Source organism: Capra hircus, chromosome 26 (genome assembly GCF_001704415.2).
Source record: "Capra hircus breed San Clemente chromosome 26, ASM170441v1, whole genome shotgun sequence".
NCBI classification, from domain to species: Eukaryota; Metazoa; Chordata; class Mammalia; order Artiodactyla; family Bovidae; genus Capra; species Capra hircus.
In genome coordinates, this window is record NC_030833.1 from 19,187,749 (window position 1) to 19,198,071 (window position 10,323).

Consider the following 10,323-nt stretch of genomic DNA (forward strand, 5'->3'; position numbering starts at 1 on the left):
ATAGACTCGTTTATCAAACAACTGAGAGCCGACTGTGCAGAAGCCACTATATGAAGCATTTTGAGAAGACAGATGTAAAAAGTGTAGAAAAATGCCCTGCAGGCAGGAGTTTACAATGTAGTTGAGAAGGTAAATTGTACACAGTGCCTCAGAGTTAGAATGTTTAAGTCATTGTTCTGTTAACCTTATCACATTTCCTTAGTTTCAAGATACGTGTCTCTCCCTCTGAGTGCCTGTAATTTAAAGTCTCAGAAACACTGAGGTGTGTCTTATAAGCAGTATGAATTTACAGTATGATAGAGATCTTTACATCATCAGAACCTATTGTTGAATCAATGGTGTAGCTTACAGTGATGATACCTAAGAACTGAGGAAATAGCCATATGGCCAGCCATGATAGATTTTTGTGACTCAGTTTCCTTCTCTGTAAATGGAAGTCTCAGCCCCAACCTCAACTCAGAGGGTGGGAGAGCAAAGATGTAAAGGCTCTTGTAAACTGTAAATTGCTAGGTAAAAAAATAGATGACACAAAATGATATGTAAAAATTTCCGGCAACCAGTATGCATCCCTGAGTTGTTTTTCTTTTCCAAGGAAGTACCAGGAAGTGCCCATGGTAGAGTCATGCAACATGAAACATGTCTATATTGTATAACACACATGCAATGAGTGCATTTTTTAACATAAAGACTGAATGGGCTGAAGAGGGGGAAAGGAGGGAACACATTAGCGCTTCTAATACTGGCATCCAGTTTAGTGCGACCTGGAAGTATCAGCATGTTTTTACTAGTCTCTGCAACTCATTTGAAGAAGGCAATGGCAACCCACTCTGGTACTCTTGCCTGGAAAATCCCATGGATGGAGGAGCCTGGTAGGCTGCAGTCCATGGGGTCGCTGAGAGTTGGCCACGACTGGGTGACTTCACTTTCACTTTTCACTTTTATGCATTGGAGAAGGAAATGGCAACCCACTCCCGTGTTCTTGCCTGGAGAATCCCAGGGACAGGGGAGCCTGGTGGGCTGCGGTCTATGGGGTCGCACAGAGTTGGACACGACTAAAGCGACTTAGCAGCAGCAGTAGCAGCTGCAACTCATTACAGGCATTACTTCCTGAGCAACAAATGGCACTTGAATCTTACAGGCATGCGTGGATTCTGAGTTTCTCTTTCCTAGGACTTAGCACTATCTCTGAGCTTCTTCCTCCATCTTCTTTTTAAAACATATGTTGAGTACCTATAGTATACCAGGGATGAGGCCCTGGGAAGACAAAGGTGAGTTAGCAGAACTAGGAACTGGGTGGGTGGATGGGGTGGATGGGGTGGGGGGGGGTGGGTGGGATGTGCAGAGTGATGGAAATCTGTACAGGGAACATGCGATGGGAGGAGGGAAAAGGGAGGGTCAGCATGCTTGATAGAGTAAGTAAAAGTAAGCCTAACTGCATAAGGACAGCCCCTCTGATGGGGCACAAACGATTATTGGTCACTGATAATTCAGTGTTGATCTTCCATGTACATTAGGGTCCTTGTTTCCATTTCAAGAGAATTCTTTTTTAAAAAATTATTTATGTATTTTAACTGGGGGCTAATTACTTTACAATATTGCGGTGGTTTTTGCCATACACTGACATGAATTATTTTCACCGATCTATAATACGTCCTTCTTTTCAGCCAACCTTGGCCCGGTCCAATCAATAGGATCATCTGAACTCATGAGGAAGGGCAGAATTCACTCATGAAAAGGGTTTCAGGGGAACTACAGACCTCTCCCGTATCCCAGTGGAAATATCTGGTGGATACCTACAAGATGCCTGGTATCAAAAGCCCCCATCTGCCACTTACTAACTGTGTGTTCTTGGGCAAGTTACTTAGCTTCTGGGAGCCTTAATTTCCTCCTTTCCTGAATGGCTATGATCATATCTATGATGACAGTTACTCAGAGTATTAAAAGAAATATAAATCAGTTTACATACAGTGACTACTTTTTAAAAAATAAGATTAACTTTATTTATTTTAAAAATTTATCTCCTTGCTGTTTGCTGTGCTGGGTGGTTGTTGCTGCGTGTGGTGAGTGGGGGCTACTCTCTAGGTGGAGGGAGTGAGCGTCACGTTGCAGTGGCTTCACTTGTTGCTGAGCCTGGACTCTAGGTACCTGGGCTTTCAGTGGTTTTCGCCTGTGAGCTCAAAAGCGGCTGCATGTGGGCTCTAGGGCATGCTCTCTGTAGTTGTGGCACATGGGCTTAGCTTCCTGGAGGCATGTGGAATCTCCCTGGACCAGGGATTGAACCCATGTCTCCTGCATTGGCAGGTGGATTCTTAACCACTGGACCACCAGTGGGAAGGACCAATGGGAAGTCCTAGAATGGCTTATGTCCTCTACAGGGGCAGAACATCAGGGAAAACTGGTTTTATGAGCAGTTCTACTTGGAAAATCTGAAGAGGGAAGCCTCTTAGGAGTGGATTGTCCCTGGATGGTACATGTTAATGTCATTAGTGCTGAATTATGTCATAGGTAACTAAGAGCACAGGTTCTGGAATTAGAGGTTGTGGCTCTGTCACATTTCCAGTTGTGTGATATTGGGCAAGGAACTTGACCTTTCCAAGCCTTCGGTTTCCAAATCTGTATACTCAGGCTCCCCATCTCCTGTGGCTGTTGCAAGGGCCTGATGAAATTTTGCCTCTGAATTGCTTAGCACAGTGCCTGGCACACAGTAAGTGCTTGACCCACGTTCACTAGTTTATTTGTCTGAGGTTGGTACCTTCAGGCTGGGAAGACGTGTCAAAGGTGTTCCCGTATGAACTTCAGCCATTTTTCTAATGGGAATGTTTCTCTCTTTAGAAGCCCACCTTCACAAAGGCCAGGTGCTTTTGATTTCTAAAGAAACCCGATAATGATAAGATCTTGCCTACAATTTCTTGGAGGGGGGATCCAGCTAACAATCTGGTACATGATACTCCTTTCGAGGGCAAGTTGAATGAAGTCAGGGAAGCAGAGTTAACTTTTTGTGGCAGGCTGGTCTCTAGATGTTTAATTTGCATAAGAAACAGAATGGGACAAAACATACTTGGGCCAAACAGTATTTGATACTTGCTCTGATAAAAGGTAGGAGGCTCCTATTTTTTTCTTGGTAATTAGCCACCATTCCATGGCCCTACCCCATCCCCTCTCTGCTTTTCACCACTCTTCTCCCTTCCTGAGATGATGCAGTGAGAGGGGTACCACCGAGAGATGACCCCAAAGCAACATCGCCCACTGAGGTCCATGGCTGTGTCTCCGTAAAACACAAAATGGGTGGGGAGATTTTTAAAATATCGGGATCTTAAAAGAGCCCCTCCAAAATGGCTTTATGGCAGGCTCATCTGAAAGATGTTTTGTCTCTCTTTGTGTCTTTCTGTTGTGAATTGCCAGGCAATAGAAGATACCAGTTCTATTCAAAGGTCTTGCATGATTGGTGCAAGCTGGCCCAGATGCAAAAGTGTTGCCATTTGCAGAATTCCAATCAACGTTGCCATTCATAGCTCAGGAATCTTACAGGTGATGAATCATGATGATAAACCAGTAAACTCTTACTGGGGTAACAGACGGTAGTTTGAAAATGAGACCAAGAAGCATGTAGTAAAATTTAAAAGGCTGCTTTGTTAACTCAGTTTTTAAAGCACACTGTTTCAGGTTCTTTAAATGCTGGCTTTGTTGAACGGACTCCATTGTTTCCTTTAAATCCTGAATCAAGCCTTCTTCTACTTTGTGGGAGACTCTCTCCGCCAATTTGCAAATGAGTGGGTGTTCCCTTGCAGGCCTCAATGGCCTACGCCTCTCACAGTTCTCAAAGAAAGTGGTGTTTCTCTCTTAGCAAATGCACTTCATAAAGAAGAATTGAGAAATGAGAAAAGACCCTCTTCTGACAGTACCTCCGAAAATCAGAACAAGAAGCTCCACCGCCCTCATCACTCCCCAGACCATGTAACCACCAGTTCCTACATATAAATTGGCCTCTCCAGGCTTATCTGGCTCATCTCTAAGCAGGAGATAAAGCTTTACTTTCTTTCTCTGAGGACTAGAACCCTCCTCCAATCATAAGACTGAAGAATTAAAACAGCTCCTCCTAAGATCAGGATTAGGAATATTACTGCTGGTCTAAAACATTCAAGGCGAATAATTTGTTCTGTTCTTAAAACTTCTCAGAGTATCATCTATTTATTCTTTCATTCATTTACTCACTCATTCATTCACCAGATATGTAATGAGTGTCTGTAATGTACCAGGCAGTAATTAAATACATCTATATATGAATATCTACCTATCCATCTCCTACTTGGGGTAAATGTAAGGATATTGATAAAGGACACAAGAAGGCTTTAAAAATAAAGAATAATGAGACAGAGAAGAGGCATCCAATTTAGATGACCGAGAAAATCTCTTTGAAGAGACTTAAGATGGGACCTGAAGGGTGCGGGGTTGTGGTAGATGCTGATGGGATGTGTGTATGTGTGCATGCATGTCTGCATGCACGTGTGTGTCTAGGGACAGAACATTCTAGGCCAGGGGTAGGGATATGGCACTTAAGGAGGCTCTGATGTAGGGTGGAAATAATGCATTCACCAACCACCATACAGTTTTTATTTTAAAGCTCTTTTCCCAGACACCCAAGCAAGCTTTCCTTTTTGGCTTGAAGCACATTTCCTCTTGCTTGGGCTTTCATATCTTCAGCATTTCCATCCTTGGTAGATAGTGCCAGTCTGAGTTTTCTTTCTCTGGCAAATTAGTGTCATTGTGGTTATGTACTCATTCATGTCTGACTCTTTGCTACCCCATGGACTGTCGCCCACCAGGCTCCTCTGTACATGGAATTCTCCAGGCAAGAACACTGGAGTGGGTTGCCATGCCATCCTCCAAGGGATCTCCCCAACCCAGGGATTGAACCTGTGTACCCGGCATTGGCAGGCAGACTCTTTACCACTGGAGGCATCAGGGAAGCCCCCATTCTGGTTATAGGTTTATAATTAAAATTAGAGTAATTGTCCCATGGATCTTTAGAAACTTAACACTGATTCACAGACTTACCCTCTAGGATCCATGTTTTGGTTGACTGATTTTTCTTTTCAAAAACTTCATGGGGAGCCTTCTCTTACCTAGTGAGCCACTTGTGACTTCTTCCTCGCTCCCTGACAAAGTCTCATGAAGTCTGATATCTGTGTAATTGTGCCAGAGGTGGAGTGAGTTTCATCTTCCTTACTGTCTGTGATGAGTTAGTGTAGACATACTGGCCAGTCCGGTTCTCAGGTAGCCAGAGATGGGTGGAAGTCAGAAGCAGCAGAAGAAAAGAACCTATATAGTGATCTTGTCTGCTACTGCTACACAGCTGTGCAACTGTAACCACATACCACTTTGTTCTCAAAAGCCTATAGGCTCTTGATGGACACCAGCTACATCAGGTACACGGCACACATCCAGTCACTTCCCCCTCTGTATGCATGTCAGATTCACTCATCAGGAAACTCTTTTCCTTGGATCTCAAACAAGACCTCAGAAGCATTATCAACACTGTACTTCAGACACTGTTTGAATCAGTTAGAATTAGCATATGAGTTGAAACCCATTTGGTTATCTGCAGTATAAGCAATTGGACTGCTTCTTAGACAGAATTACACCCTTGGAACTAATGCACTTCTCCTACATAGCATTTATTATAGTATGACTTCAGGTTTTGGAATGAACCTGCTTCATCAGAATGAAACCTTCATCAAGGCAAGGGTTATATCTGGATGTTTGCTTAAAATTAAATCCTTAGCTCCCAGCACAGTAGCTAGCCAATAGTTGACTTAGAAAATATTTTTTGAATGAGTGAATGACGCTAAGTTGTTTTTTGGGAGAAGCCAAAGGACATTTCAAACTGCAAAGCAATTTCCGTCAGACACAAACCTCTATTGAAGGTATTATTCTCGATTTCTTTGTTGTTGTTGCTATTTGATTGCTAAGTTGTGTCCAACTCTTTTGAAACTCCATGGGCTGTAGACCACCAGGCTCCTTTGTCCATGGGATTTCCCAGGCAAGAATACTGGAGTGTGTTGCCATTTCCTTCTCCAGGGGATCTTCCTGACCCAGGGGTTGAACCTGTGTCTCTTGCATTAGCAGGGTGATTCTTTACCACTGAATCACCAGATAATTGAGTTCTATGTGAACTCAATTTGATTTGGCTAGCTAGCTTATAATGACCTGATCAGACTGCTCCTGAAAATGTGTGTCTCTGATTTTCCTTCAGCCAGATCTTTGCAGTCAATACTAGTTCTCAGTACCTGGTATGATTACAGCAAAATCTGCAGGCATCACTGTTTAAGTTTCTGAAGAGAGGATCATTTCCATATTGCATCAAAGTGGTTTCTGTACGACTGTAGTGTATGTACCCACCAATGTTCCCCCTTTCCTCTAAGAATCGAATAGCGTCCTGAGGCGGGGAAGGAAGTGTTTCAAAATCCTGCATCCTGCTTAGCACTCTCCTGGAAAATGCATGCTGGATGTTGTGATTAAATGTTTTAAACTGTCTCATGTACCAAATTCTGAGTAGTCCTGTTTTTCTGTTTTCCCTGACACTGTGTATGTGGATCCCATTTGTCTAACAAACTGGCTGAACAATGTCTTTAGGCCTAATTCACATCTCAGTGAATACATTGTGCTTTTCTGAACTTAGAGAATTACAATGTCTGTGTTCAACATTTGGGGAAAATTGAAAACTTGGGAAGTTACAAAGGTAGTTTCTACTATTCCTATAAAATAGGCACTCCAAATAGTTTTAAAGACTAAAAGGCAGGGTAATTCCTGGCAGTCCAGGGGCTAGGACTCCATGCTTGTATTGCAGGGGACATTGATTTGATCCCTGACTGGGAAACAAAGATCTTTCAAGTTGCATGGCATGGCCAATAAAACAAATACATTTTTAAAAAGACTAAAAGGCAATAGTTTTGATTAAAGCAACTAATGAATCATGGCAAAATCCCCATCTTATCATCTATAATTCATTATTTACAGAAGGAAATTAGAGCAACAAGTTTACAGTGTAGACTTTCTGTGTATGGTAATGACCAAAAAAAGAACACCCTTTCATTAGGTTGATCAATCTTTTGATTAAAACAAAACCCTTTCATTGGATTGATCAGTCTTTTGATTTCTGAAATGAAGCTCTTTGCTTGTACAGCCAGAGGGAAATGGTAATGAAAATGGATTTATTGATCAATAGCTGCAGAAAATAAAAGAGTCAGTCACTCAGTCATGTCTAACTCTTTGTGACTCCATGGACTGTTGCCTACCAGGTTCCTCGGTCCATTAGGATTCTCCAGGCAGGAATACTGGAGTGGGTTGCCATTCCTTTCTCCAGGGGATCTTTCTTACCCAGGGATAGAACACAGGTCTCCTGCATTATAGGCAGATAATTTACCGTCTGAAACACCAGGGAAGCCCAATAGCTGCAGGGAGCAAGGCAAAAACCTTGAGCAATGTATCCAAATAATTATAGTCTCATTGACCAGTGGTTGACCAGTGGTTTTCTAAAAGCCATAAGTTCAGGGCTGTGATAGACCCAAGAAGAAGGGATTCAAAAATTCTGACGTGCATGGCCTTCCTTTCTTGAGTCAGAGTTTTCGGAAGTTAGATGATTTCAGAAGGTGCAGGTGGCTGGCATAGCAACCTGGGCCAGACCACATTGGACAACATTAGCAGCAGACGTGAGAAACAGAGAAATATTAGGTAAGAGCTGAATTGTTCTACAGACTACAGGGGTAGATACTTAATTATGGGGAGTTTTTTGTTGATTTCTTAAAATGTTGGTGAATGGAGTCTGCATTATCCAGACACTTTATAGCCAGTCTCCAAAGACAAACTCAGTGCTGCCTGCTATGTGAGGCTGCCTCAGATCTCCCTCCTGGGGGCTTTGAACTTCTGTTGTCTGCATCACGTATACCGGCTGCTGCTGTGTGTATCTTGTCTTCTTAAACTGAGAACTTGTAGGTCTTTGTATTTCTGGTAAAACAACAAAAACAGGCATAATGACAATTTATTGAGGGATTACAAGGTCAGGTTCAGTGCAAGCATAGAAAGATAGAGATCAGGTCCAAAATCTGAGGAGGTTTTACAAACAGCTGAGAAAAGAAGAGAAGCAAAATGCAAAGGAGAAAAGGAAAGACACATCCAGAGTTCCAAAGAATAGCAAGGAGAGATAAGAAAGCCTTCCTCAGTGGTCAGTGCAAAGAAATGGAGGAAAACAATAGAATGGGAAAGACTAGAGATATCTTCAAGAAAATTAGAGATACCAAGGGAACATTTCATGCAAAGATGGGCTCGATAAAGGACAGAAATTTTATGGACCTAATAGAAGCAGAAGATATTAAGAAGAGGTGGCAAGAATACATAGAAGAACTATACAAAAAAGATCTTCATGACCTAGATAACCATGATGGTGTGATCTCTCACCTAGAGCCAGACATCCTGGAATGCGAAGTCAAGGGGGCCTTAGGAAGCATCACTACAAACAAAGCTAGTAGATGTGATGGAATTCCAGCTGAGCTATTTTAAAAAGGTGATGCTGTGAAAGTGCTGCACTCAATATGTCAGCAAATTTGGAAAACTCATCAGTGGCCCCAGGACTGGAAAAGGTCAGTTTTCATTCCAGTCCCAAAGAAAGGCAATGTGAAAGAATGCTCAAACTACCGCACAATTGCACTCATCTCATACACTAATGAAGTAATGCTCAATATTCTCCACACTAGGCTTCAACAGTACATGAATCGTGAACTTCCAGATGTTCAAGCTGGATTTAGTAAAGGCAGATGAGCCAGAGATCAAATTGCCAATATCCGTTGGATCATAGAAAATGCAAGAGAATTCCAGAAAAACATCTACTTCTGCTTCATTGACTATGCTAAAGCCTTTGACTATGGATCACAACAAACTGTAGAAAATTCTTAAAGAGATGGGAATACCAGGCCACCTTACCTGTCTCCTGAGGAATCTGTATGCAGGTCAAGAAACAACAGTTAAAACTGGACATGGAACAACAGATGGTTTCAAATGAGAGAGGATTATGTCGAGGCTGTACTGCTTACTTAGCTTATATGCAGAGCTCATCATGCAAATTACCAGGCTGGATGAAGCACAAGCTGGAATCAGGATTGCCTGGAAAAACATAAATAACATCAGATATGCATATGACACCACCTTTATGACAGAAAGTGAAGAGGAACTAAAGAGCCTCTTGATGAAAGTGAAAGAGGAGAGTGAAAAAGCTGGCTTAAAACTCAACATTCAGAAAACTAAGATCATGGCATCCGGCCATCACCTCATGGCAAATAGATGGGGAAGCAATGGAAACAGTGAGAGACTTTATTGCTACACTGTTCTTGAATCCACTGCCCTGCATATACTCAGTGAATACCAGCCTCGGCACTGGTTCCATGCAGGGAAAGGATCACAGAGGGCTCCTGAGCCTGAGTAGAGGCTCTGTAGAATGAACACAGTGATGTACCAGGAAGAACTAGCTTATACACAGTGGTGGCAAATTTTCTATAAGGAAAATATTTAAAGCAGCAATTTAGTTGAGAACGGGATGTTTTGGTGATGGGTAACTTCCATAAAACTGAAAAATCTCAGTTGTTCATTTTGAAGATTGAAATGGTTGATGTGGATTATAGATAAATTGAGGTCTCCCAATCCTCGCTAGTTTTCTGTATACCTGTCCAGGAAATAGATGTGATGCTGAGATTCTCTGCCCTTCCTTCATCCCCTATGCCCACTTCTGCTTCCTTTGGCAACATCGCAAAGTTATGCCTGTCAACCCAGGCTGTGTTAGAAGTGCCTGCTGGCAGCCATCTCCTGGGCTCTGGCCCAGCAGAAGAAGTGCAGACAGTATGATGGCTTTTTGATGACAGCCGACTGTGTGGGAAAAAAAACATCAAACAAACCAACTGAAAAGGTCTCATTTTCCTTTTTCTTCCCTCCAAAGCTGAAATCTGAAGAGCAGGCAGGCCCCACAGAGATAATGAGAACATGGTTCAGTAGAGAGATGACACACATTTCGGAGAGGCCTGGCTTTCTGAACAAAGCAGGCAAGCCTTAGGCCTCAGAGTTCAGGCTGGTAAACTCTGGCCTTTAGGGGACAAAAGAAGTTGGGGTCCTGGGCTGGAGGTTTCATGGGGTATCAGACCTGGCCAAGGTTTTGGTGATCGTCAGGTCAGAACAGTAAATCTTGGCACAGTGCTGCCACGTCTCCTTCTAGCTCCCAAGACATTCTGCCCACCTGCTCCTCTGCTTGCAAAGCCCTGTGTAGATTCTGGGGCAATCCCA